General features: G+C 43.1%; 1 protein-coding gene across 1 annotated transcript in view; it reads right to left on the minus strand.

The window, feature by feature from the left end:
- TMEM135 (transmembrane protein 135) overlaps positions 1–27448 on the minus strand; it is a 473935-nt gene that overhangs the window by 334528 nt on the left and 111959 nt on the right. The window lies entirely within an intron of this gene.

Below are 27448 nucleotides of genomic sequence, written 5' to 3' on the forward strand. Positions count from 1 at the left end.
CAGAGAAGGCATCGGCTTATGTGGCTTTTACTCCCTACTACAGCTCCAACTTTACAAGTAGTCCCTCTGCATTGCACTCTGTCCAATTCTCTGGCGTCAGCAAGCCCAGACTGGGATCTACCAGTCACCTGTCCGAGATCTACTGGTAGATTGCGATCTACAGGTTGCTGACCCCCAATCTATATGCATGGGGAGGGAATTCCCCTTTACATTAGCCGTCCATTGCTGTGATGCATTAGCGAAAAATTAGAGATTAACTCTGTATGTGATTCTAGTTTAAGCGGTGTGTATAGAATAGAAGGCACCATTATAGTTGCTTCCATGGGAGCTACACAGCACCAGCATCTTGATCCTCTTTATTTATTACATGTATTTATACAGTGCCAACAATTTACGCAGCACTTTACATCTATATACATTGTACATTTGCATCAGTCCCTGCTCTCAAGAGCTTACAATCTAAGGTCCCGAACTCACATTCATACATACACATACTAGGGCTAAGTTAGACAGGAGCCAATTAACCTACCAGCATGTCTTTGGAGTGTGGGAGGAAACCCACGCAGGCACAGCGAGAACAAGCAAACTCCAGGCAGGTAGTATCATGGTTGGGATTCAAACCATTGACCCTAGTGCTGCTAGACAGAAATGCTAACCACTTAGCCTCTGTGCTTTATCTGACTGCCTATTTCGAGTGCAGGCAGCTAGTTCCAATGATGCCCTTTGAATACTGTCCTTCAGACTTAGGGGGGCGGACTGAGGCCTGTGGGAGTAGAAAATGTCTTGGTGTCAGTGAGAGTAAACAATCACATACTAGCACATTATGTGAAACTTATCTGAAAACAAAGCATTCCAGCGATGCGCTGCCATCGCTGGTGGCCGCTTTCATCTTCACCCGTCTTCTGGGTCTGCAGACTCCGGATGTGTGACACTGCCTGGAGCCGCAATGATGTCAGTCCAGCACATGCGCGGGGTACCTGACGTTTATGGCACAGAATTATGAAGGAACAGCCCAGATGGCTCTTTCTTCAGAGCGTATGCACCAATGACGTTATCGGCTGCATATATTGTAAATATCTCCTAAACGGAGCATGTTTAGGAGATATTTACAATATATGCAGCCGATAACGTCATTGGTGCATACGCTCTGAAGAAAGAGCCATCTGGGCTGTTCGTATTGCTGTCTGTCCCCCCATTAGGGAGATTTTTCTTGTTTACCATTATCAGTGAAAGTAAAAGAAAATCCCATATTTGGGATTGTCCGCAGAAAAAGTAATAGAAGGGAAATCTTCCAATGGAGACACTAGTTCTGGTGACCTGGGGGTCCCCAAGAGATTCCCTTAATTTGCAGGAATTTTCTTCTCACTTCCTGTTTGGCTATGGGTTGACAGTGAACGTAAATCTCCCCAATGAGACACAGAGGCAAAAATAACCCTTACAGGGTTTATAACACTTCCTTACACTATCCAAGAGGAAAAGAAAAGTTTTGCATATAATTCTACTTTAAAGTTTACAAGCACTTTAAAAAAAGAAAATAACATTTTGAAATTTCTAGGGCTGTGGAAATTAAAGATTAATTCCTCGATTAATCATTTCATTTTTTTTGATCGATCAAAATTCTTTTGATCAGTGCTCACCTCTTCCCCGGCTTCCGGGTCTTCAGGGAGTTCCGTCAGAGATCTGGTGACGTCACGGACATCGACATCACTGGACTCCTCCCCCCTTCCCCAAGTGCCTCCGTCTGCTAACGAAGGGAAGGGGGGAGGAGTCCGGTGATGTCGACGTCCTGATTGAACGTAACACGCACGGGGAGGAGCTACGCATGACGTCACGTGCATTACAGAACTAACATGATTGTCGGCTTTACATGCTGTGTTTTTATCATATTTATGTAAGTAGTCAGTGTTTGAACACAAAAATGTAATCTTATACTTAAGCGGTGAGCACTTAGATCTTTTCTTTCTACCCAAGACCTGGCGTACTTGCTGAGCTCTAAGGAGACGTGAGAGAAATTTATGGACTGTATTAGCCATTTTGATACCCGCTTGCATGACCACCTGTTTGCACAGGGGTCCATGCCATAAGGTGAGAGTGATTAGTTAGACCGGAGGTGGAGGGATTGTCACGCTACTGTGGAAAAAAAAATACTTACGTCATTGCTACAGTTAGAATTTCTTATTTGTGTGAACTGTGAAGTTAAAGTGGTTGTAAAGTAATTTTTTTTTTTTTTTTTAAATAACAAACATGTTATACTTACCTACACTGTGCAGCTCGTTTTGCACAGAGTGGCCCCGAACCTGGTCTTCTGGGGTCCCTCGGCGGCTGTCTCGGCTCCCCTCCCCGCAAGTACTTCTCATGTTTATGTGAGCTCCCTCACATGGTGATAAGCACTTGCGGGTGCGCTCCCGTGATGCAGGCGGCGGCTACAGCCGCTCACTGTATCACTCTAGCCAATCAGCGGGCAGGCTGGAGCGGCAAAGAGGACGTCGGGGGCGAGCACGGGACTTCCGAGGGGTCAGGTAAGTAAAACGGGGGGCTGGGGGGGCCGGCACTGCCAGATGTTTTTTCACCTTAATGCATAGAATGCATTATGGTGAAAAAATATTTACCTTTACAACCCCTTTAAGTCATGGATTGTGGAAACTAACTAGTGTCAGGTGATTGTATATAGTGTATACCACATTTACCACTGACTAATGCAGAGTTGCAATGCAAGGAGATCAGCTAAAAGTAGTTGGATCTGCATGTGCGTTATATTTAATCGAAATTAATCTATTAAAAAAAAAATAATAATTAATCAAGCGTGAATGTTTTAATCAGTAACAGCCCTAGAAATTTCTTTTACCTTGATCTTGAGGGCCACAAAAATATCCCAGGAGGGAAACAAGTACCCTCTGGCCACTAAATCCTGGTAACACAAGTGCGACTCAATACTCGGTCTGCTCCTACTGCTTAAAGGGTTCCGAAACCCTCTTTTTTTTTTTTTTTTTAAATAACAAACATATCATACTTACCTCCTCTGTGCAGTTGGTTTTGTACAGAGCGGCCTCAATCCTCCTCTTCTGGGGTCCCTCAGCGGTGCTTGTGGCTCCCCCTCTTCTCCCGTGCCCCGTCAAGGGAGAAGCACTCTCCTTCGGGACACCCGTGCGGGCGCGCTCCCGAGTCCTGCTGCTGCATCTGTTGACAGAAAGCAGGACTCGGCCCTGCCCCCTGGCGCCCACGTCATTGGATTTGATTGACGGCAGCGGGAGCCAATGACTGCGCTGCTATCAATCTATCCAGTCAGGACACGAGACACCGGCCAGAGCTGGTGTGCTCATTCCCGTTACGGGAATTACGGAGCTCAGGTAAGTAAAAGGGGGGCTCGGGGGGGGTTTGGGCTGCTGCATGACAGGAGGTTTTTCACCTTAATGCATAGAATGCGTAAAAACCTTTAAGCATGGACAAAAATCTTATTGGTGCCTAAAAACCTCCAGTAATGTCTTTTTTCAGCGAACATTTAGCAAAGAAGAAAATCTGAACTCTAATCAGCTTGACAAGCTGAAGCACCAGAATAGAGAGGAATAATGTGACACATCCAATCAATTTGCTTGCTGGGCTCCTCCGACGTGTGGGGACAAGCTCCTTCCCGGGACACATGTAATACGACCGCAAGATGCCAACTTGCTCGTGTTTCCTACAACTTGGATGTGGCTCAAATCATCTTCATTTTCACAATACGCAACAAAATCTCCAATGAATCTCTCATACTTAAGTTTAATTAACCGGCTGTAATAGATGGCTTAGTAAGCCCATTTACCCTTCGCTGGAGATCAGTGGGAATGCAGCTGCTCTGCCCGTGGAACGCCTTGTATTAAATGAATGGCAAGAAGCATGTGTCGGGATAGAGAAGCCACCCATATGTTTTGTAAGCTCACCGGGTATTTTGCCTTTGTCAGGACCAAATATTCTGAGGATACCAGGTTTACCACAATGAACATGCTGGATACATGTAAATATGTAACTGAAACCTGCGTTGAAAGAAATATGAAGGTTGTCATTATAACTGCCCGGCCCTCTATGACTTTATTTTTGTCTGGGCCACGGACTTGCACAAGTATGTAGCAAGGGAAGTCAAAACTTCAGGACTGTGTACTCAGAAAGCCCTGAAACGAACATTTTCTGCAGGTCAGTAGTGGCTGACGATACACTCAATCTCTTGCGTTCAAATGTGGTGCTATGTAGGGGATGGGCGAACAATTCGGCCCGAGCATAAGTTTGGGCCGAACTTTGGTTGTTCGGAATTTTCTGCGAACAGAGAACAATATGCAGTGTTCGTGGCAAATTCGAAAGTCGCCGAAACACGTTAAAGTCTATGGGACATTAACATGAAAAATCGAAAGTGCTCATTTTAAAGGCTTATATACAAGTTATTGTCATAAAAAGTGTTTGGGGACCACGGTCCTGCCCCAGGGGACATGTATCAATGACATTTTTATTTCTTTTTTTTTTTAAAACAGCATTTTTTTCGGGAGCAGTGATTTTTTTAATGCTTAAAGTGAAACAATAAAAAGGAAATATCCCTTTAAATATCGTGCCTGGGGGGTGTCTATAGTATGCTTGTAAAGTGGCACATTTTTCCCGTGTTTAGAACAATACCACAGGAAAACGACTATTTCTAAAGAAAAAATTGTCATTTAAAACTGATTACGGCTGTATCACTCTGCACGGGACAGGAGCCGGCACTACAGAGGAGACATCGGCTTATGTGGCTTTTACTCGCTACTACAGCTTGAGACCTTATGCATACTATGTGTGGCCCTTTGGCGTATTCAGGGGCTGCTCTGGAGGCCTCTTATATCTAGTACGTTGACCTCTGCTGCCTTTATGGTTTTATTACTTTCAGCTGATCTCTTTCACATACGGTATACAGTATGTCTAAAAACATTAAAAACGCTACAAATTCCCTTCAGAGTTTACAAAAACAAAATGTAAAAGGGTAAATAGCAGTTGATGTTCTGTAAATATATTGAGTAGTTTGGTGCCGGTGCTGCACGCAGCAGCTGATCATATTTTCGTTTTTCTACTACAGCCAAGTTTAAAATTGAAAGGCCAAATTACATCCAGATATTTCAGGTTTGGCTGGGCACAGTTATGGAAAAGCACGAGCTGACGCCTTTCATTTCTAGGACATTCCAGCGGTAATATTTTTACCTGGAGTAGTTTGTTTCTCAGTCCCCTCCTATCCTTTACAGCCAAGAAAGCTGCCATCTTAGCCTCCGTTTGTCTGCAGTTGCCATGATGTTGCACATGTGGTCAGCTAGGACATCGGCCATTTCGTGGATTGACAGTTTAGTTGAGAGCACAAGCAACAGTTATTCACGGCACGCCTTGCATATAATCATTTTGGGAAACCGTTAAAGTACAACTAAATGTAAAAAATAAATAAATTGCACGCAGGTAGACTTTTTATTGTGGAAGAAGCATTTGATGGCTCTTCTGCAATAAATACATTTACCTGCCTATCCTTTGCAGTATGTACACTAAACTGCACATGCGCAGCTCGGTGTACAGTCTGGCATACTGCTAGTGACTGCACTCCTGCGAGGCTATTCCACAATGGCCAATCAAAACATTCAAAGATTTGCACACGGAAGAGCTAGGGAAGATGCCAAGGAGAGACCTCATGGGTGTCGGACCATTGGAACTAAGGTACGTGTGCCTTTAGTTCCGCTTTAAATTGATTTGTTTAGAGCCACTTTAGGCTGGCCATACAGCATACAGTCTGACTGTACAAGCTTTGTACTGTATGGTGGCTGTTCACAAATGAAGACTGGGCACCGCTAATTGTTCTTTATAAGCAAGGCTACCAGTCTTGCTACCACTCCTTATACAAATAGGAGATGCAGGATTCTGGCACTGCTGCACTTACAGCCACATAGAGCAACCTACTGTAGTCCTGTGTGGAGCGCTCTACATCCCAGGGATGTGAAGTAGAGCGCTGGACAGATCTTTCCTCCTAACTGTCAGAGATTGAAGGGCTATATCTGGACATCCAATGACATCATTGGGACATAGGATTTTGTTTTCTGGTCACAGAACTAAGTGGGGTGAATGCGTTTTTGTTTTAAGCCAATTGGTTTAGCTTACGAGGTATGGTGGACCTCAACTGTGGCCCCTGGCATCACTAAAGGGCTTCTCATTATGTACATGCTAAAAAGGACTGTGAGAGGCTGCAGACGTATTTATGGAGATGATGATCTTTGATTTGACATGCATTTGTTTGGCCACTGTAGACATGCTGCAGAAGACGATGAGAGACTGGGTACGTGTTACATGAAACTAGTCGAGATCACTGCAATCACTCCTTTACAAATAAATGGCTGCTGGGTCCAAGGGCCGCACAACATGTACCAAATGGCTGCACACGGCCCTTGGGCCGCAGGTTTGGTACCAGGGCATTAAGATATATATGGAAAGAGGAAAGTTGGGAAAACAATGGGGACATCAGCAGGTGTTCTGGCCGGTCAAGGACTCCCTGATACAGATACATGACTGGAGACGGAGTCATGATCAGGTTGTGCTGTCTTGTATGGTAATGTCTTGCAGCATCTAGTCACATTGGACACTACATTCTTTGTCATCTGTAAGCTGCTGAATTAAAGCAGCAACACATGCACTGTATGCTCTTCTGCATCTGGTAAGTTTTTATACTTCCAGGTAAACAGTCATGACCATAATAGAAAAATATAACACAAAAAGACACTGCAAGGTACCCTTGGCTAACCTAAACTAGTATCCCCAGAGCCCCTGGGTTTGTCCCGCTTTGGCAACCCCCTATGACGTAGTCGGAGGATGAAACACATCAGGGCGTGGTTATGCGACAAATGGAAGTGACCTTTATCGCGGAACCGGGAGTGACATGTTGATGTGATGTTGAGGTCCAGTCAGGGTGAGCGGAGGTGGAATGATCTTCACCTGACATGGTTGAAGTTGCTTAATGTGAAATGAGCGTTACATTTAGTTGCATTGTGAATTATATTATTGTGTATTATATTTTAATACAAGCTTACAATAATATAATAAAGACTGTGTTTTAACTTCGCTATAGGGGGCTGCTTTCTTTCCCTACATGTGGTATGAGTTTTACCAAAACTCTGGAGAAATGATTTGATCCGGGGAGTATATATCTAAATGGGATCGGCGTCTCACAGCACACGTGGTGATCATTGGATTTACTTCAGAGGAGGTTTGGGTTTTTGTGTAACTTCAGAGAACTTTTTAGTCATATATGTTACACGTTAAAGGAATTTCTTATGCCCCGTACACACATTCGGACTTTCTGACAACAAAACCGTGGGTTTTTGTTCGAAGGGTGTTGGCTCCAACTTGTTTTGCATATACATGGTCAAACAAATGTTGGCCAACAATTACGAACGTAGTGACGTACAAGACGTACGTGATGTCTCCCTTGCTAACCCTATTTTTTCAAGACCAAGCGCTTCCGACACGTACTTGATTCCGAGCATGCCTGGACTTTTGTGAGACAGACTTGTGTACACGATCAGAAAGTCTGACAACAAACATGTGTTGGCGGAAAATTTGAGAACCTGCCAGCCGACATTTGTTGGGGGAAAATCCGACAACAAATGCCCGATGGAGCATACATGCGGTCAGACTTACCGCCAAAAAGCTCACAGCCAACATTTCCTGTTGGAAAATCTGATCGTGTGTACGCGGCATGATATTGTATGTGAACTTTTTGGAAACTTTGTTTTAGTTTTAAGTTTTTCACTTTTAGTTTATGTATTTATATAGAGCACTCATTTTTCACCAGTTGAAAGTTTACTTATTCACAAGGTTATGCACAAGGACTAAAGAAATAAGTGTGACTCAGAAAGCTTTTTTGCCTGACAGATCTACACAAACATACAATCTTCTGTAGAGGAATCTCCGCAGTGGAGAGAGGAAGTAAGACCCAACGATTAGCCAATTACAGGTCGTTAAGCTTGTGATTTAGCAAATCACTCCTTCCTTTGCCGCAGGCATGAAAATCTCAGACAGTAAGCGCTCCCTGACAAGTAATAAAAATGTATTTAGGCAGGCTGTAGCTCCTTTCTCATGGTGATTTTTGGAATTTGTTACCCAAAGGGTTCAAACGCTGATCCGTGTGTTACTAAGTATATTACTAATCAAAAATGATTGAAATCAATGTGCAAATCCGATAAAGGAAAAGAAAGCGCGTTGTCTGTGACTTCCTCTACGGGCAACAGGGTTCTGAACACAGTCCAGGAATAATAAGCTACATGCAGTTAACCAGAAATGACTCATTAAAGACATTTTTATAATCTTTTCTTCCAGAATTGTGTTCCCTTGGCAGTTTGGAAAATTCCCTGTCGTTACTATAATGTACTCCACCCTTTGGCTGATAACACTGCGAGCGAAGTGGAAGACGGGATTGCTGTGCCAGCCTGGCAACATAAGGACAACAATATACCATCCAGGCTACATACAGTCTACAGACAGAAAAATGTTCTCATAGCAGAATAGACTGATGGATCAACAGGTACAGTATCTCTCAAATGTGATTACATCCCTTATATTTTTGTAAATATGAATGCCAAAATGTACTGTGACATACTGAAGCAGAGCATGATCCCCTCCCTTCGGAGACTGGGCCGCAGGGCAGTATTCCAACATGATGACGACTCCAAACACACCTCCAAGATGACCACTGCCTTGCTAAAGAAGCTGAGGGTAAAGGTGATGGACTGGCCAAGCATGTCTCCAGACCTAAACCCTATTGAGCATCTGTGGGGCATCCTCAAACAGAACGTGGAGGAGTGCAAGGTCTCTAACATCCACCAGCTCCGTGATGTCATCATGGAGGAGTGAAAGAGGACTCCAGTGGCAACCTGTGAAGCTCTGGTGAACTCCATGCCCAAGAGGGTTAAGGCAGTGCTGGAAAACAATGGTGGCCACACAAAATGTAAACAGATGGTCATATTCTAGGAGTCATGTAGCCACCCTGCCTAAAACATTACAGCTGGCTCCTGTCTTGGTGCCTGTGCTACATGTGTCTGTGAAAGAGCCGACTGCACCTAAAATCTAAATTCAATTGTCTGGAGATTGAATGATTTTATACGCACTAATAAAAACACATAATATACAGTAGATGCAACCAACAACTTACCAACCCTTAGATGTGGTGGCTGCATTGATATTCTTTATTTTCATCACAAGATCCTGCCATTAACACTTCCAGTTCTAGAATGACAACTCATTATATTGTTTCTATGGAGGAGCAGGTTACCCCTCTCCCTTAGGCCTCATGCACACTGGACTTTTTTTTGACATTTTTACAGCAGACTGTTCTTGGCTGTAGACATTTTTTTCTACAGTCATTAAACTCTCCATCATGTTATCCTCCTAGGTGTCCATACACACATAGCCTGTTATCAGCAGTTTTGGGCAGTGGCGGTTTTGAGCAGTAAAAAACAAAACAAAAACTAGTGACGTTTTTCATCTGTAAAAACACTCTAACGCTGATAAACATTGATAAACTGCGTTTACTATGCTGCAGTTTGTGAATGAACTGGAGGCCGCTCAGCACAGAGCACTTCCCATTCATTCACTGTCCAGTGCAGCTGAGGCTTCAGAGACAGAGACTGAGGAATCTCCATCCTCAGCAGTGGTGGGCGCTCCATAAGGGGCGCTGCCTCCCCATCCGTGTGTCCGGCCCCCTTATCTAGATGCAGGGCGCCGGGCGCATGGATTTGAAAGGAAGGGGTGTTTTTTTTTTTTGTTTTTTTTTAAGCACGTGATTAGAGCCAGAGGCTCTAATTGGCTTCAAAAAAGGGTGGGCTTTGTGTCTATAAAAAAAAAAAAATGTTGATGTTTGTTTATATTTATTTATTAGCAGGTGTGTGTATGCGTGTTAATAATGGGTCCTTTACAAAAACTGTAAAAAAAAAAAATATTAAAAATAAAATTGTAAGAAATAATAAAAAAAATAAAATAAATACAACTATAAAAAAAAATACTAACGCCATTCACTGCTTTGACACTGTCCATGTTTTAATACATTTTAAAATGTAAAAAAAATATTGTAAAAAAAAAAAAAAAAGTAAAATAATATTGTAAAAAAAAAAAAAAAAAAATACAACTATAAAAAAAAATAGTGACGCCATTCACTTCTCTACTGACACTGCAATACATTTTAAAATGTTTGTTTATATTCATTTTTGCGTACGTGTGTGTGTGTGTGTGTGTGTGTGTGTGTGTGTGTGTGTATACACATGTTCACACGCATGTGTGTTTGAGCTTTGCGGTGCACACGCTAATGCAATGAGCTGTGCACACCTATGCTGTCAAAGCGAACAGTCAGCAGAGGCAAAGAGCACAGAAAGCGGTTTTCTCACAAGATTATTGGCAGGGTCAGCAAGCATTTATTTTGTAATTATCACACAAATATAATAAAATGCTTTCAAATGGTATAATAAAGCTAAATTAAATAAAAATAAAAAAAATAAAAACTATGGGTCAAGTAGGGTTTTTATGATTACAAAGTCCCTGTTGGTCTCTCGTGTCATAAATGCCTCTTCCCAGCTGTAATTCAAACGTCAGCGTACATTTGCGGCACTGCTCTATGCCGTGATGATTTGACTCCTGTGTGCTTGTATGGGAGTGATGTCATTGTGGCCCAGCCATTCAAGCGGCTGACCATACAGAACCCAGTCCATGGTTATAGAGCAGTGATGGCGAACCTTGGCACCCCAGATGTTTTGGAACTACATTTCCCATGATTCTCAACTACATTGCAGAGTGCATGAGCATCATGGGAAATGTAGTTCCAAAACATCTGGGGTGCCGAGGTTCACCATCACTGTTATAGAGCGTTGTGTGATCTGTCTGTGCAGCTATAAACCCTTCCAGCTTTAGAGGCGCATGCTCCTAACCTGGCTCACGTTTGGCCTACATGCACATGTAAAGGGATACAGGAGCTTACAGATTGTTTTTTTTTCCATTCGCCTCAGCACATTTACCTTTCAATTTGCTTCATTGACAGTTTTCGCTATATAGAAATATTAGTATCAGGCCTCTCCCTGTGCTTAAAAGTACATAGGTTGCTGTTGTCGTATGGGCTTTTATTATTCTCCCAAGAGAAGAAGCGTCAAGTAGTAATAATTATCAGAATTCTTGCTCCTTCACAAAGTTTCGTCAATTTTCTGTTCTGATGGAGCAAAGATGCACTTATAGCAGGACTCCAGCATTTATCCCCCATGCCCAGTATTTTTTATTTAACCATGTAAGGGCCAAAAGATTTCCCCCCCTTAATGACTAGGCCATTTTTTTTCCGATACAGCACTACGTCGCTTTTAATGACAATTGTGCGGTCGTGTGACGTTGTACCCAAACAAAATTGACGTCCTTTTTTTCCCCAAAAAATAGAGCTTTCTTTTGGTAGTATTTGATCACCTCTGCAGTTTTTATTTGTTGCGCTATAAACAAAAAAAGACTGACAATTTTGGAGAAAAAAAACAATACTTTTTGCTATAATACATATCTAAAAGAAAAAATATTAAAAACAAATTTCTTCATCAGTTTAGGCCAATATATATTCTTCTACATCTTTTTGGTAAGAAAAAAATTGCAATAGGAGTATATTGATTGGTTTGGGCAAAAGTTATCACGTCTACAAAACATGGGATAGATTTACAACATTTTTATTATTCATTTTTTTACTAGTAATGGTGATGATCTGTGATTTTTAGCAGGACTGCGACATTGCAGCAGACAGATCAGATATTTTTGACACTTTTTTGGGACCAGTGACATTTATACAGCGATCAGTGCTATAAAAATGCACTGATTACTGTATAAATGACCCTGACAGAGAAGGGATTAACACTAGTGGGGATCAAGGGGTTAAACGTGTTCCCTGGGAGGTGTTTCTAACTGTGGGGGGAGGGGACTGACTGGAGGAGGAAAGAATTTCACTGTTCCTGATCACTAGGAACAGCAGATCTCTCTCTACTCCCCTGTCAGAATGGGGATCTGTTTGTTTACATTGACAGATCCCCGTTCTGGCTCTCTGTGGATCGATCTCAGGTGGCCGGCGGACTTCGCAGCCGCCGGCCATGCGCATCGGCTCCCTCACCGTTTAGCGGGCACGCGCGCGCCTGCTATAGCTCTTAAAGGAGCCGACGTACCGGCACGACGATTCGCAGGAACGAGCCGCCCTGCCGCAGTATAATGACGGAGGCTGGTCGGCAAGTGGTTAAAAAAAAAGGAAAGCAAACCTTTATACACCTTTTTCCTACAGTCTGCTAGCCAGCCCAGTGATGTCATTGCAACTTCCTCCAGCGGCAGCGGACATTTTACTTGGGCTGAGTGACAATCATGTAACTGACATGTGAGCACAGCCTGCATGATGACCCTAAGGGGTATGTAAAGAGTATAGAATGTGAACCACCGGGAGAACTAAATAGTTCTCACCTAAATTTGTTGCCACATCCCAAATATGTATTATAGAAAGACCCTAAATAGGAACAAGAGTACCCCCCGGTACACTGGGACTTCATAGGCAAACAGAAAAAGAAAAATATATTGTTTATGAAAACTATGTTTTTCTAAATGAATTATGTTTTAACATATTTTTTTATTTTTCTGTATGCCTATAAAGTTCCAGTGTACCGGGGGGGGGTACTCTTGTCCCTATTTAGGGTCTTTCTATAATAAGGGGTATGTAAACAACAAGCTGGCTTCAAAAGTAGTGGCAGCACTGGACCAAGAATGAACCCAGTACATAGAGAGGGTAAGTAGATACTGAAATAAAAATGGAATTGGAAAAAAAAATATAAGAAAAAAATAATAATAGGAGCTATACATTAAAATGTAACTAAACCTTCCTATCATTTACAGCCAAGGAAGCTGCTTCTGTTTGTTCTGCAACTGCCATGGTGCTCCACATGTGATCAGTTATGACACCAGCCATCTGATGGTTTGACAGCGTGGTTGAGAGCACAACCAATGTGACAGTTACGGCAAGGGTCGGGAATGTAACTGTTTTTCTTTAAACTGTTGGGCTCGGTTCACATGCCGATGCGGCTCACAACAGGGGTCCTATGTGTTCTGATTCATATTTTCAGGTCCGATTTGAGTACGAATTTTGGGCTGAATTCGGACCTGAAAAAAAACAAAAGATGCACAGGGCTCCTGTGCCAATTCACACCGGAGCCACATTGGAGATATGTGAACCGGCTCCATAGAGATCCGGTCACATTCTCATGCTATGATGAAATGGATGTAGGGATTCTGCATCCAATACGCCTTAGTGTGAACCTGGCCTTAAATCAAAGGGGTTTAGCTCTGCTTTAAGTGGTAGGGATAAAAGCCAGGGCAAGAACATAAAAACCCCAAAAACTGGTTAGCTGGATTATTTGCATAGCTTCCTGATATCCATGCCTATGATAACATTTAGAACCTATGCCATCCTATTTGAAACATCCATGCAACTTACAGGACTAAACCCTCCCCGGTAGCAACTGCAAAGATGTGATGATCCCAATTAAATGATACTAAAGTCAAAAGGCAGAAAAATGATACATAGGATCGCCTTTATTTTCCAATTAAACAACACTGCTATCACAGCTGAAAATATGCTTAGGAACAAAGCCAAATCGTGAAATTTAAACATGAAGGTTGTTTAAGAACTTAAAATTTCAACATAAAAAGGTCCAAAACTAACAATGCATATAAAAGAGCTCTTCTGCTAGATAGCACTCCCTAATGCATCACAATGCAGGATCTAAACCTTCAGGAAGGCGAAGAGAATTTCGAGGGGCTGCTTGTCCAGTTCGGTGTCCATTCCTGCTCCTCTCCCAGGGTATCCTCTGACAATTTCAGTGGCTTGGTTATTGACCTCTTCCTCGTATCCTTTACAGTCCAAAGACGCTCCTCGGTAATCCAAGTATCGCTCCAATGACAGCTGTGGTCTTGTAGAGCATTCTCAAGAAGAAGCAGGACACTCTGCTGTCACTTGTAATCTGCAATAACGAGTGCATTTGTTGGCACTTCGCACTCCTGTCCCCTCAAATATTTATTGTAAGCCTTGCCATGGTGATTGACCAGCCTTGCTGGAAACCAGATATGTCTCTTGCTTGGTGTATATCTTTCGCGAGCTTCTGGGGTCCAGGCTACCGACTCAAGTCAATTCTGAAAGATCTCATTTAGATGCAAATTCACCTAAATCTACAGAAAGGAATAATATAGGGGTGGTCACAGATATCTTCCCTTGAATGGAAATATCTACCTGTCCAGTAAACACCAGAGCACCCAGTAGGGTTGCCACCTTTTCTTCAAGTCAATCCCGAACACTTTAGCGGGCACAACAATTTTTTTAATTTTTTTATAGTATAATCTATACATATATTTTGCTATTAAATAACATTTCTAATCATATGAAGTTAATAACAAGAGTCCCCATTTACATCAGAGTCCACAGAGTTCCCCTTTTACATCTGAACTCGCAGAGTTCCCATTCAGTTTCCAGTTTCCCTGAAAGGGGGGGGGGCTCTGCAAACTCTGATGTAAGGGAGAACTCTGTGGACTCTGACATGAGGGATGCTCTGGGGACCCTGATTTAAGGGGGAACACTGAACTCTGATGTAAGGGGGAACACTGAGAACTCTGATATGCGGAGAGGACTCTGATGCAAGGAAGAACTCTGTGGACTCTGACATGAGGGATGCTCTGGGAACCCTGATTTAAGGGGGAAAACTGAGAACTCTGATATACGGAGAGGACTCTGATGTAAGGGGGAACACTGTGGCCTCTGGTGTAAAGGGGAACTCTGATGTAAGGGATGCTCTGAGAACCCTAATGCCGTGTACACACGGCCGGACTTTGACAGCAAAGGTCTGGCGGAACTAATCCGTCGGACAATTCGACTGTGTGTGGGCTTCATCGGACCTTTGCTGTCGAAAAATCAGACGGCCGCTTGCTGTATCACGGGAGCATGCCCGCAAGCACTCCACACTATGCGAGGGAGCTCGCATGAAGTTGTGGAGTCCTTGCAGGAGGGAGCCGAGACAGCCGCCGGGGGACCCCAGAAGAGCAGGTTCGGGGCCACTCTGTGCAAAACCAGCTGCACAGTGGAGGTAAGTATAACATGTTTGTTATTTAAAAAAATAAAAAAAAAATTGCCTTTAGTGATCCTTTAAGATACAAAAACCTTCTGCCTTTACAACTCCTTTAACCACTTAAAGGGCATCGTTTTAAGATTTGGCATTTAGTTAAAATCATTTTTTTTTTTTTGCTAGAAAATAACTTTTAAATAACACTGTAGAGAATAAAATGGCAGTCGTTGCACAATTTTTTTCTGAATAAATAAAAATAAAAATTTTGAATTAAAAAATAAGACAACAGTAAAGTTATCCCAATTTTTGTTTTTTATATTGTGAAAGATAATGTAGCTGCAGGCATCATTCAGATACACTGCACAAAGTCAAGGACGTCATATGACCTTACTTTTGGAGTGCGGCCATCCGAACAATTATTCTTTCCTATGGATTTGCATACTGAGCCAGCACCCTTTATCTGGCGAGGGAGGTGAAATAATTGGCTGTGTATCCTGGAGCGGTGAAGCTGTTTGTTAGCAGCACACTGGTCTTCCCAGTGAAAGGCTGTGCTGGGGGGGGGGGGGGGGGGGGGGGCCTTTCGGGACAGCTCTGATCATTGGAGGAGAGCACACTGAGCTCCCAGCACAGCTAGAGAACTGACCACAGTGTGTTCTTCTGCCTAGCGTGGTCAGATTTTTGATAGGGAAGCAGAGGGACTAGCAGGAACACCAGGGATTTTAAACACAAGGAAGCAATACAAAGAGGACAGGATACTAATGGTATAGCAGGCACATATCAGGAATATGAAATAATGGGTTTACATATTCTAAATTACCGTATAAGCTTCTTGAGCGCAGGGACTGATGTAAATGTCAAATATATATGTAAAGTGCCGCATAAATTGTCAACGCTTTATAAATTCTTGTAATAAGCATATCAAATAATAACTTCTCCCCATTTGTATTGTCTGAGGTAAAAGAATTATTATATTCTGCAAGTTTATAAAGATTTTGCACACTCCAACTAACTGCTCTTATTTCCATTGATATGATAGTAATTTATGCAGGGAAAAATAATTTGTTCCAGTTTAAAGCAAAGTCTTCCTTCTATCACATTATTATATAAAGAATCACAAGGGTCAGCATGAGCCAAATCTGAACTTGCTGGAAGCCATAAATAAATGGACTAAGATAAATCAAAAGGTTTATGACTGTTTACTCATTTCAATAATTCAAACAACCCAGGATGGCAATAAAAGGTCTGATACTGATCAAAAGGTCCAGGGTGTCTAGGGCTACTTTAGCAAGTAAGCAGCACCCCCTAGGCACACAGTCCTGTCAGTCTAAAGCCGCCCATAGATGGATGGAATCTCGGCCTGTTCAGCAGGGACCAGCTGAGATTTCTCCCATCTATGGGCAGGCTGGTTGTACTGAAGTTGCTAAAAGCATAAAACCTCCTAGTGGTGGACTTTTGAGGCACATAGAAAGTAGAATAGTATCATAATAATTTGTATTATGATACTATTCTACTTTCTATGTGCCTCAAAAGTCCACTACTAGGGTGTTTTCTGCTTTAAGCTTCAATTTTGGATGTGGCACTAAAACAAGCATTAAGTTGCCATTGTACAAAAAATTTGTTGTACTGAAGTTGATCCATTGAGTGACTTCATAACAACCAGCCTGTCTGATTTTTTTGCATGCGATTGCAAAAAAAAGCCCCGTTTACAACACGTCTCTACAATACATACATACATGCATGCCTCGCCAGGCTTTTTTGTGGCATTGGCACAGTCCAGGCTTTTTTCTGGCAACTCAACCATGCATATGATTTTTGCTCACGTATCGTTGAATTGTGCTCCTTAAAAACAAACAACCACACCATCATTTTGCAGAACAGCCTGTATTTCCCCCGAGGTTACCTGTGGGTTTTTCTTTGTATCCCGAACAATTCCTCTGGCAGTTGTGGCTGAAATCTTTCTTGGTCTACCTGACCTTGGTTTGGTATCAAGAGATCCCCAAATTTTTCCACTTCTTAATAAGTGATTGTACTGACTGGTATATTCAAGGCTTTGGATAGGTTTTTCCATCTCTATAAAGTTCCCTTACCTTGTTACACAGGTCTTTCGTCAGTTATTTTCTTCTCTCCATGGCTCAGCGTCTAGCCTGCTCAGTGCATCCACATGAGAGTTAACAAACGCAGTGACTATATACACACACACACACTAATTGTGATTTAACTGCTTCCCTCCCATACAGTAAAATGATGGCCAGACGGGCGGGGGCACTTTCATTCTGGGAGGACGTCATATGACATTCTCTCAATATCGGCGCACAGCGTGGTGGTGCGCCATGTCTCTGGGACACAGGGTATCACTGTAATAAGCCTATGATTTATCCTTGTTACCATGTGATCAGCTGTGTCCAATCACACTGATAACAGTGTAAACAGGAAATGCCAGTAATCGTCATTCCTCTCCTCCCGCTGACAGCGAGCGAAGAGAGCCGCTAAGGAACAATCAGGGCACTGACCATTGGTGTTCTGATGATCAGTGAAGCCCAAACAGTGCCCACCAGTGCTGCCCGTCAGTGCCCACCAGTGCTGCCCGTCAGTGCCCACCAGTGACGTCCGTCAGTGCCCACCAGTGCTGCCCGTCAGTGCCCACCAGTGCTGCCCGTCAGTGCCCACCAGTGACGTCCGTCAGTGCCTCCTCATTAGTGTCCATAAGTGCCTGCCTCGTCAGTGGACCATAAGTGCCTGCCTCGTCAGTGTCCATAAGTGCCTGCCTCGTCAGTGTCCATAAGTGCCTGCCTCGTCAGTGTCTGCCAGCGAAGGAGAAAAATTACTTATTTACAAAATTTCATAACAAGAACAAAGAAAAACTTTTTTGGTGTTTTTTTGATTGTTTAGCAAAAAAAATAAAAAACCCAGTGGTGATCAAATGTAACCAAAAGAAAGCTCTATCTGTCTCTAAAAAAAAATTATAATATTTTGTTTGGGTACAGTGTTGCATGACTGCGCAATTGTCATTCAAAGTGTGAGAGCGCTGAAAGCTGAAAATTGGCCTGGGCAGGAAAGGGGTGAAAGTTTCCTGTAGGCAAGTGGTTAAAAAGTCACAAATGTGGGAAAGTAACCTTTATTTACCATTTTAACCTGCGTGTGTCACCTTGTTTGCAAAGTCCAGAAATCAAGATAGGAAAGGGAATGCCCCCCTGCTCCAGGAGGATAGTTTGGTAACAAGGCTATCCGCCAAGATAAAGAAGCCACAGGTGCCGGCAATGCATAAAGCAATGAATGAAAAATAGTTCTGGACAGCCGCACTCCAAAAAAGCCTTTTATTTTAAAAAAACACACAAAATCCAAAATGCATGTCACAGGAGAACAAGACAACTGACGCGTTTCGCACTACACAGTACTTAGTCATAGCTCATGACTAAGCACTGCGTGTAGTGCAAAACGTGTCAACTGTCTTGTTCTGCTGTGACATGCATTTTGGATTTCGTGTGTTTTTTTGAATAAAATTTTTTTTGGGATTGCGGCTGTCCAGAACTATTTTTCATTCATTGCGTAACCTTGTGTGTCTGTACCAAGGCCAAACATTCCAGGGGATGGACAATTCTGATCAGGGCCATCCTGTATAATGATATTAATAATTTGGTTGATTTCTGTTACGATTTTAAAAGGAGCCAAACAACTATGTGATAATAACTGGCTTCATATGGTCACTATACTTACCGTATTTTTTGGCATGATCAGTGATATTTTCAAATCAATGTCAAAATGTCACTATTTCTGCCAGGGTATGCAAACTTTTGAGCACAACTATACTGCAAGCGAGCAGCACAGACAGGCACCACAACGTGCCTGTCCATCGCGGCCTATTTCCTGGTTTGGCGACATGCATAATTTTTAGCAGGAGTTCCTTAACAAAATAATTTCAAGGGTTCTTCCAAGTTAGAAAAGCTGCTATAGACAGATATAAAGACCCGCTTTTCATACACTTATGCCCCGTACACAAGATCAGAGTTTTCGTTGGAAAAATCTTGGATGGTTTTTCCAAAGGAATTCCGCTCAAGCTTGGCTTGCATACACGCGGTCACACAAAAGTTCTCTGAACTTTCGACAGTCAAGAACGCAGTGACGTAAAACACTAAGCCCCTGTACACGCGGTCAGAGATTTCGACAACCAAATCCGTCGGATTTTGTCCGTCGGATCTTGTCCGAAACTGTTGCATACACACGGTCGGACTAAGTTGTCGAAAAATCCGATCATTCAGAACATGATGACGTAATTTCATTATGATGGGACTACGTTCACGCTAGTAGCCAATAGCTTTGATGTAGGAATTTGATCTGAGCATGCGTGGCACTTTGTCCGATCAAAATTCTCTACACATGATCGGAGTATGTCCGATCGAACCAGTTTGTCGGGAAATATTTCCAACATGTTGGAAAATTGGGTCCGACGGATATTCCGACGGAATCAGTCCGATGCATACCACACACAGTCGGATTATCCGACGACACGGTCCGATAGGACACATTCCGACGGATTCTCCGACCGTGTGTACAAGGGCTTAGACGAGCCGAGAAAATGAAGTTCAATGCTTCCTAACATGCGTAGGAATTTTGCACGTCGGAATTGCTACAGACTATCGGAAATTTCCGATCTGAACTTTTTCCGTTGGAAAAATAGAGAACCTGCTCTCAATCTTTTGCTGGCGGAAATTCTGCTGGCAAAAGGCCGATGGAGCGTACACACGGTCGCAATTTCCAACCAAAACATCGGACTTTTGCTGACGGAATTTCTGATCGTGTGTACGGGGCATTACAGAATATATTTATTAGTTAAATAGTTGGCCAATCAGGCCCTCCTGGTTTGCAGTGCCATCAGGCTGGGTTCACATATGCTGCAGCTGCGGTTCACAGCACGGGGTCCGGTGCGTCCCTGTTCACTGATTCAGGTGCAAATCAGGGTCTGAATTTTCGCCTGTTTTTGCACCTGAACCGCAACCAAAGACGCGCAGGGCCCTTTTTAATTGCAGACCAAGGACCACGGTTGCCCCGGAGCTGCGTGAGCCGGCTTCATTGAGAGCCAGTCACACTGTCCTGTCATGCGAATTGGATGCGGGGAAACCCGCCCCCAACCTGATGAACCTGATGTTCTGTGGAGAAGTACCCCCCCCCCCCCATCGAACAGTGGCCGCGCATGCGCAGGACGGAGCATCACTCCAGCTGAGTTGCCGATCAGCTGGAGTAACGTAACCAGGGAAGCAAGCGCACATCATAGGAGGTATCTCTTGATGGGAGATACCATTTCCCGGCCACAACTGAAACCTATACAAACAGCTGGGGGGGAGACCATAGTTGTCACATTGTGCCTCGCTGTTGCAGAGCGGCTTTACAGTGAGCCGATGGTCCAGTCTTGTCTGTGTTGCAGGGCGCCTGTGTTGCAGGGCGCCTGTTGTGCCTGTGAAATGGTATCTCCCATCGAGATACCTCCTACGATGTGTGCATGTGCCCTGGTTACGTCAGCCCAGCTGATCGGCAAATCAGCTGATTTGCATGCGCAGTACATACCGGGCACTATTCGATGGGGGTCCATTTCTCGACACAACATTGGCTCCATTGAGAGCCCGGTCACATTGTCCTGTCATGCGAATAGGGTGCGGGGAAACCCGCCCTCAATGTCGTATGAACCCGGCCTTAGTCTTTCACAGACAGCTTGACGACACAAAAAAAAATATCATGGAGATAATCTGTGATAGGCTGCCTCCCTAAGCAATCACAGACTGGGGTGGTCTTTTGACCAATCTGTATTGCTTTAATTGTAGGGCGGAAAAGTGAGGTCAGGGTTTGGCCATGTTGCCTATGGCAAGTAAAACAGCTCACACATATGTGTTTCAATTACATATATACTGTAGTTGCATGCCTAAAGTTCTGATTTGACTGTAATGGAGGGTCTAGGACTTGGCCGTGCTGTCTGGCAGTGGTGTCAGCAACAAAAGATGTGCTGGACAGAATTACAAATCTTTTGGCAGCTATAGGAATTCATATGCGTGTTTTTTTTTTGTTTTTTTCTGCTTGCCAGACGTTCGGCTTTAAAAGTTCAGCATAAAAACAAACTAAATAAGACCACTAGAAGTTCTCGTAGATCCAGAGAAATGTGACTATCATATGTGCGGTGTCATATAAAAAGCAAGCCATACACAGAACGATGTCACGCTTCATAAATGAACGCACACGCGGTGAGAAACGCACACACCAAGAATCATTTTGCAGCCATTCGTAAAGCAATATGTAAAAAATTTTAAACGACATTGTTACCAGTTACCTACAGTAATTACATTGTTATATCTTAGTTTGGACAGCTGTACTCCTTATCAATACAGATTATCACCTATTCAGAGATTTTTTAAATATCCTTTCAATTAAATTATGCATCTAGCATGACTAAGAGCCTACAAGCCTGCTATGTGCTACAACACGATAGGAGTTTAATCAGTACATTAAACAATTAAGTAGTTGAGTAAATATGACAAGTATGAAAAGTCAATACTGTCACATAATGTCAATGATAAAGGGCAGACATTCGCGCTGCATGCAATATATGAAGAGACGAGAAGTCATAAAGCTTTTGCTGAGCAAATGACTTAAAGGGGTTGTAAACCTTCCTGTTTTTTCACCTTAATGCATCTGGGTGAAAAAACACCTGGCAGTGACCGGCCCCCCAGACCCCCCGCTTTATTTACCGGAACCCTCACACTTTACTCGGAGGGGAGGATCTGTCTCTCTGCACGGTGTTCTCGGCTCCTGATTGGATAGATTGATAGCAAAGCAGCTATTGGCTCCAGCTGCTGTCATATCCAATGACGTGAGCGGTGGGGGGTGGGGCCCAGTCATACATTCGGCCTCTATGGACGGCGAATGCTGGACTTGGGAGCGCGCCCGCAAGGTAACCCCCCTCGGGGGAGTGCTTCTTCTAGGGGGTTATCTGATGTGGGGAGGAGCCGCAAGGGACCCCAGAAGGTGCAGGTTCGAAGCCACTCTGTGCAAAACGAGCTGCGCAGTGGAGGTAAGTATGATATGTTTGTTTTTTTCTAAATGTACCTTTACAATTACTTTAACCGCTAAAGGACCGCCTCCTGCACATATATGTCGGCAGAATGGCATGGCTGGGCACAATCACGTACCTGTACGTGGCTCTTTAAGTGCCCAGCCGTGCCCAGCACGCTCCCGACCCTGTCCTGAGCTCCGTGATAAAAACTGCAAAGGTGATCAAATACCATCAAAAGAAAGCTCTATTTGTGGGAAAAAAAAGGACGCCAATTTTGTTTGGGAGCCACGTCGCACAACCGCGCAATTGTCAGTTAAAGCGACGCAGTGCCGAATCGCAAGTCCGGGGCTTAAGTGGTTAGAAGGAGAATTACAGCCAAAGCCTGTTTGGCTGTACTTCTCCAGTGGATACCAGGAGTGCAGTCCGTTCTGCGCTCCTGTGACTCATTTCACTGATCAATGTAATAATGTCACTGGTCCCCAAAAAGTCAGATTTGTCACAATCGCCGGCATTACTAGTAAAAAAGAATAAAATAAAAATAAAAGTCATAAGTAATCTATCCCATAGTTTGTAGACGCGATAACTTTTTCACACAAACCAATAAATATATGCCTATTTTACAAAAAATATGTAGAAGAATATATATCAGTCTAAACTGATGAATATATATATTTTTTTATATATATATATTCTTTTTGGACATGTATTATAGCAAAAAGTAAAAAGTAATTATTTTTTATCAAAAATATGATGAGCTTTATAAATTCTGCACTCTGAACACTTTAAAGCGGAGTTCCACCCTAACAAAATGTTTTCCTTTAAATTACTCCTTTAAACCTATAAACAAACATTTGGAGGATTTTTAATTTTTTGTATACTTACCGTAAACGCCCTGTTGCTATGTAGTCCTCGTAATCTGCCACTTCCTGGTCCGCAGAGCTCCTCAAGACTTCCTCCCTCGCCTACGCTCCTGGGAAATAATGACACATCATTTCCCAGGAGTCTGTGGGCAGTACTGTACGGGCGGCGGTGAATCGCCCAATGCGCGAGATCAAGAGGTGCATGCTGGTTACCCAGCATGCACCTCTCCATGCATATTCCAGGAAGCGATCTTGATTGGGATTCACCTGCCTATATTAATGAGGGAAACAGCCACAAACGGAGGAATGAAAAATTACAGTAAGGAATTTATATCTTTGAATAATCAAGATCAGCCTTTCTCAACCTTTTCAACACAGAGGAACCCTTGAAATAGTTCTCCGGTCTCGGGGAACCCCTGCTAAAAATTAAAAATCTACAACTCTTGATACATTAGTGTGATGGTCAGTGGGAAGAATGCTCCTTACATTTGTGGTCAATGGGAAGAATTGCCTCCTTACAGATAGCTAAAAAGGTCAATGGTGTTGGTGGGAACTTATATGCAAGGCAGACATTGCACAATGCTGAAGGAACCCCTAGAAACCTCTGGAGGAACCTTAGGGTTCCACGGAACCCTGGTTGAGAATCACTGATCAAGATCATTGTATACTGTTATTTTAATTTCATTAGCAATAATACTAGGATCAAAAAAATAAATAAAAAAAATAATAATTTTTCGCCGGAACTCCAATTTAAAGAGAGAAGACTGTGGATACACAGGTACAACTTATGTAGGGGGATTTGTTCCTGAGGCAAGTCACTTCACTAGTTATATGTAAAGGGTTTACAACCATAATTGCTGCGGTTTCCAGTAAAATTCACCTTTCATAAAGATGAATGGTATAATGCATGACAAAACACACACTAAAAGCACCTAAAACACACCACATCTAGCATGCAGAGAGGGAAGAAATAACCCCAATGGCAGTGTGTAGCCTAACATGATGTAAGGCATGTGATTGACAGACGATGTGGTTTGTTTAAATTGTGCTATAAAAGCCACTAATGAGTGACACGCGCATCTCCTGCCATAACGATAACCCTTCATTTCCAGAGAGTGTTTTATTTTTTCCTACACAGCTCCTTTGATGATATTTGAAGCATACTCTTGTGAAGTGGTGACATCTCCAGGACTAAAGAAGAGCCGTTTCTTCCACACACACATTTTTGCGCTAAGCAGCCAGTCCTGTCTCCAGAAAACATTGAGCTTTCCTGTCTGAAAGCCTGCGTCTCACATTTCCCAGCACCTAGGTCATATCTGGCACAGACAGAGGTACAGCGGGGACTAGAAATCGCTGTCTTAAGGTCAACATTAAAGCTTTCCAAGGCGCAGGCCTACAATGTGATTTCCACTCCCTAAAAACTACAAAACTTCTTCCAAACCCTGCCGAGTCCGCCAGCTGCTCCAACCACAGGGGTATGGGGGGGGGAGGGGGTTCGAGTCTATGCAGGAGCAGGATTCATGGGAAATATCAAAAGGTCCAACAATTGGGAATAGATAAAATAATGAGAACTGACAATCCAAAACTCTGAAGGCAGGGACAGGTGGGAAGGGCAGGATGCAGACCCAAATGGGACATGACCCCCGAAAATGTGCGGAGTAGCTGAATCTGGCACATAGCAGTAGATGACATATAAATGTGCTAGCATTCTTCTGTAGCGTGTATATGAAAAGGTACAGAAGTCTACAGAATTTTAGCCAGGAACCTTTACTGCAGGGTTTCTCAACCAAGGTTCCAGAGGTTACTAAGGGTTCCTTAAATTATGAGCAATTTCTGCCTCAAAAACGTTCATGCAAGGAGGTAATTCTTCCCAATGGCCACAAGTGTAATGCCGCGTACACATGACCATTTTTTTCCATCAGAATAAACTCTGACGGTTTTTACGAAGGCAGTTCGGCTGAAACGGACTTGCCTACACACGATCACACCAAAGTCCGATCGTTTAGAACGCGGTGACTTACAACATGTATGACGGGACTAGAAAAAGGAAGTTCAATAGCCAGTAGCCAATAGCTGCCTATGCTTCGTTTTTTGGTCCGACGGAACAGCATACAGACGAACGGTTTTCTCGATAGGAATTGATTCCGTTGGAAAGATTTAAAACATGTTGTATTTCTATGTCCGTCAGAATTTTCGGAAAAAAAAAGTCAGCTGAAGCCCACACACGATCGGAATATCCGATGAAATGATTCTGTCTGACTTTTTCTGCCGGAAAGTCCGACCGTGTGTACATGGAATTAGAAGCATTCTTCCCACTGACCATCACACTAATGCAGGGGTCTCTAAACTTTTTAAACAAAGGGTCAGTTTACTGCTCTTCAGACTTCGGGGGGCCGTATTAGGACCAGTGGGAGTACAAAATGTCCTGGCACTCAGTGGGTGCATACAGTGCCTCATCGAGGAATTCTGCCCCATCTGGTGTCAATAGAGGGAATTCTGCACCATCGATGGTGTCAATGGAAGGAATTCTGCCCCATCGATGGTGTCAATGGAAGGAAATCTGCCCATTGCTGGTGTCAATGGAAGGAATTCTGCCCCATTGCTGGTGTCAATGGAAGGAATTCTGCCCCATCGCTGGTGTCAATGGAAGGAATTGTGCCCCATCGCTGGTGTCAATGGAAGGAATTGTGCCCCATCGTTGGTGTCAATGAAAAGAATTCAGCCCCATCATTGGTGTCAATGCAAGGAGTTCTGCTCCATCGTTGGTGTCAATGGGGTTGAGAAAAGGGTTGAAAAAGGCTTCTCTACCATAAAGACCTGACAGAGGTTCCAACCCTTGTCCAGTCTACAGGATGTCTCCAATTTACAAGCCGACCTCAATGCACTAATGTCTAATTGGGCAACTAAGTGGCAAATGAGGTTTAATGTTGAAAAATGTAAAGTTATGCACTTGGGGGGCAAGAATATGCATGCATCATACATACTAGGGGGAGTACAACTGGGAGAATCAATGGTGGAGAAGGATCTGGGGGTTTTGGTAGATCATAAGCTCAATAATAGCATGCAATGCCAAGCTGCGGTTTCCAAAGTGAGCAAAGTCCTTTCTTGTATTACGAGAGGTATGGACTCCAGAGAGAGAGAGATAATTTCCCCCTTGTACAAATCATTAGTAAGTCCTCATCTGGAATATGCAGTTCAGTTTTGGGCACCAGTTCTCAAAAAGGATATTGGGGAACTGTAAAAAGTGCAGAGAAGAGCAACCAAACTGATAAGAGGCATGGAGGAACTCAGCTATGAGGAAAGATTAGAGGAACTGAATTTATTCACTCTTGAGAAGAGGAGATTAAGGGGGGATATTATCAACATGTACAAATACATAAGGGGTCCATATAGGGAACTTGGTGTTGAGTTATTAACTTTAAGGTAATCACAGAGGACAAGGGGGCACTCTTTATGTCTAGAGTAAAAATTGATTTGATCTCCAAATACGGAAAGGTTTCTTCACAGTAAGAGCTGTGAAAATGTGAAATAGACTCCCTCCAGAGGTGGTTCTGGCCAGCTCAGTAGATTGCTTTAAAAAAGTACTAGATTCTTTCCTAAATGTACATGATATAACTGGGTACTGACATTTATAGGTGAAGTTGATCCAGGGAAAATCCGATTGCCTCTCGGAGGATTGGGAAGGATTTTTTTTCCCCTGCTGTAGCAAATTGGACCATGCTTTGCTGGGGTTTTCTCCTTCCTCTGGATCAACTGTGGGTGGAGGATTGTGTATATGGAATTGTATTTCTTTTTTTTGGTTAAACTGGATGTCTTTTTTCAACCTGACCAACTATATAACTGTGTAACAAGCTAAAACTGTAAAATAGCAAATTAATAAAGAGAAAACAAAAAAATGCAGTATAAGAGTTCCTTCAGAACGACTGAACTCGAAGAGGAGAGAACAATAAGAGTGCTAGAAAGGAGGAAGAACATACCAGACAAGAGAAGAGAAATGAGGAGACTGAAGGGGGTAACAGAAGAGAAAGTCAGCAGAACAAAGCCAGGAAGGAGATGACAAAGACTCTGTAGGACAAGAAATAATTAGCGATGACAGTGACAAATAAACAGAGGAAAAGCCCAGGCTACATATAGAGAGATGATAACAACAGACAGTGAACCACAATGTCTGACGTAAATCTAAAGCAGGACTCTAGCATAGACCAGAACGTTTCTATATATTCTAATGGCAGAATTCTTTAGACCTTTGGGAAGAAACTACTGACAATGCTTCACCTCTAAACCTTAAAGGGTTAGTTCACCTTTACCAAAAATTTGCCCTAAGGGGCCCCTGTAGATAAAAAAAAAAACAAAGAAACCGTGCAGCTTTGACCAAAGTTAAAGTGGTTATAAACCTCAGACATGAAATGTGAACAAAGCACATCCCACTATAG

This window comes from Lithobates pipiens, unplaced genomic scaffold, assembly GCF_037356315.1.
Source record: "Lithobates pipiens isolate NorthernLeopardFrog02 unplaced genomic scaffold, aLitPip1_a1.2 Scaffold_17, whole genome shotgun sequence".
In the NCBI taxonomy this organism is placed as follows: Eukaryota; Metazoa; Chordata; class Amphibia; order Anura; family Ranidae; genus Lithobates; species Lithobates pipiens.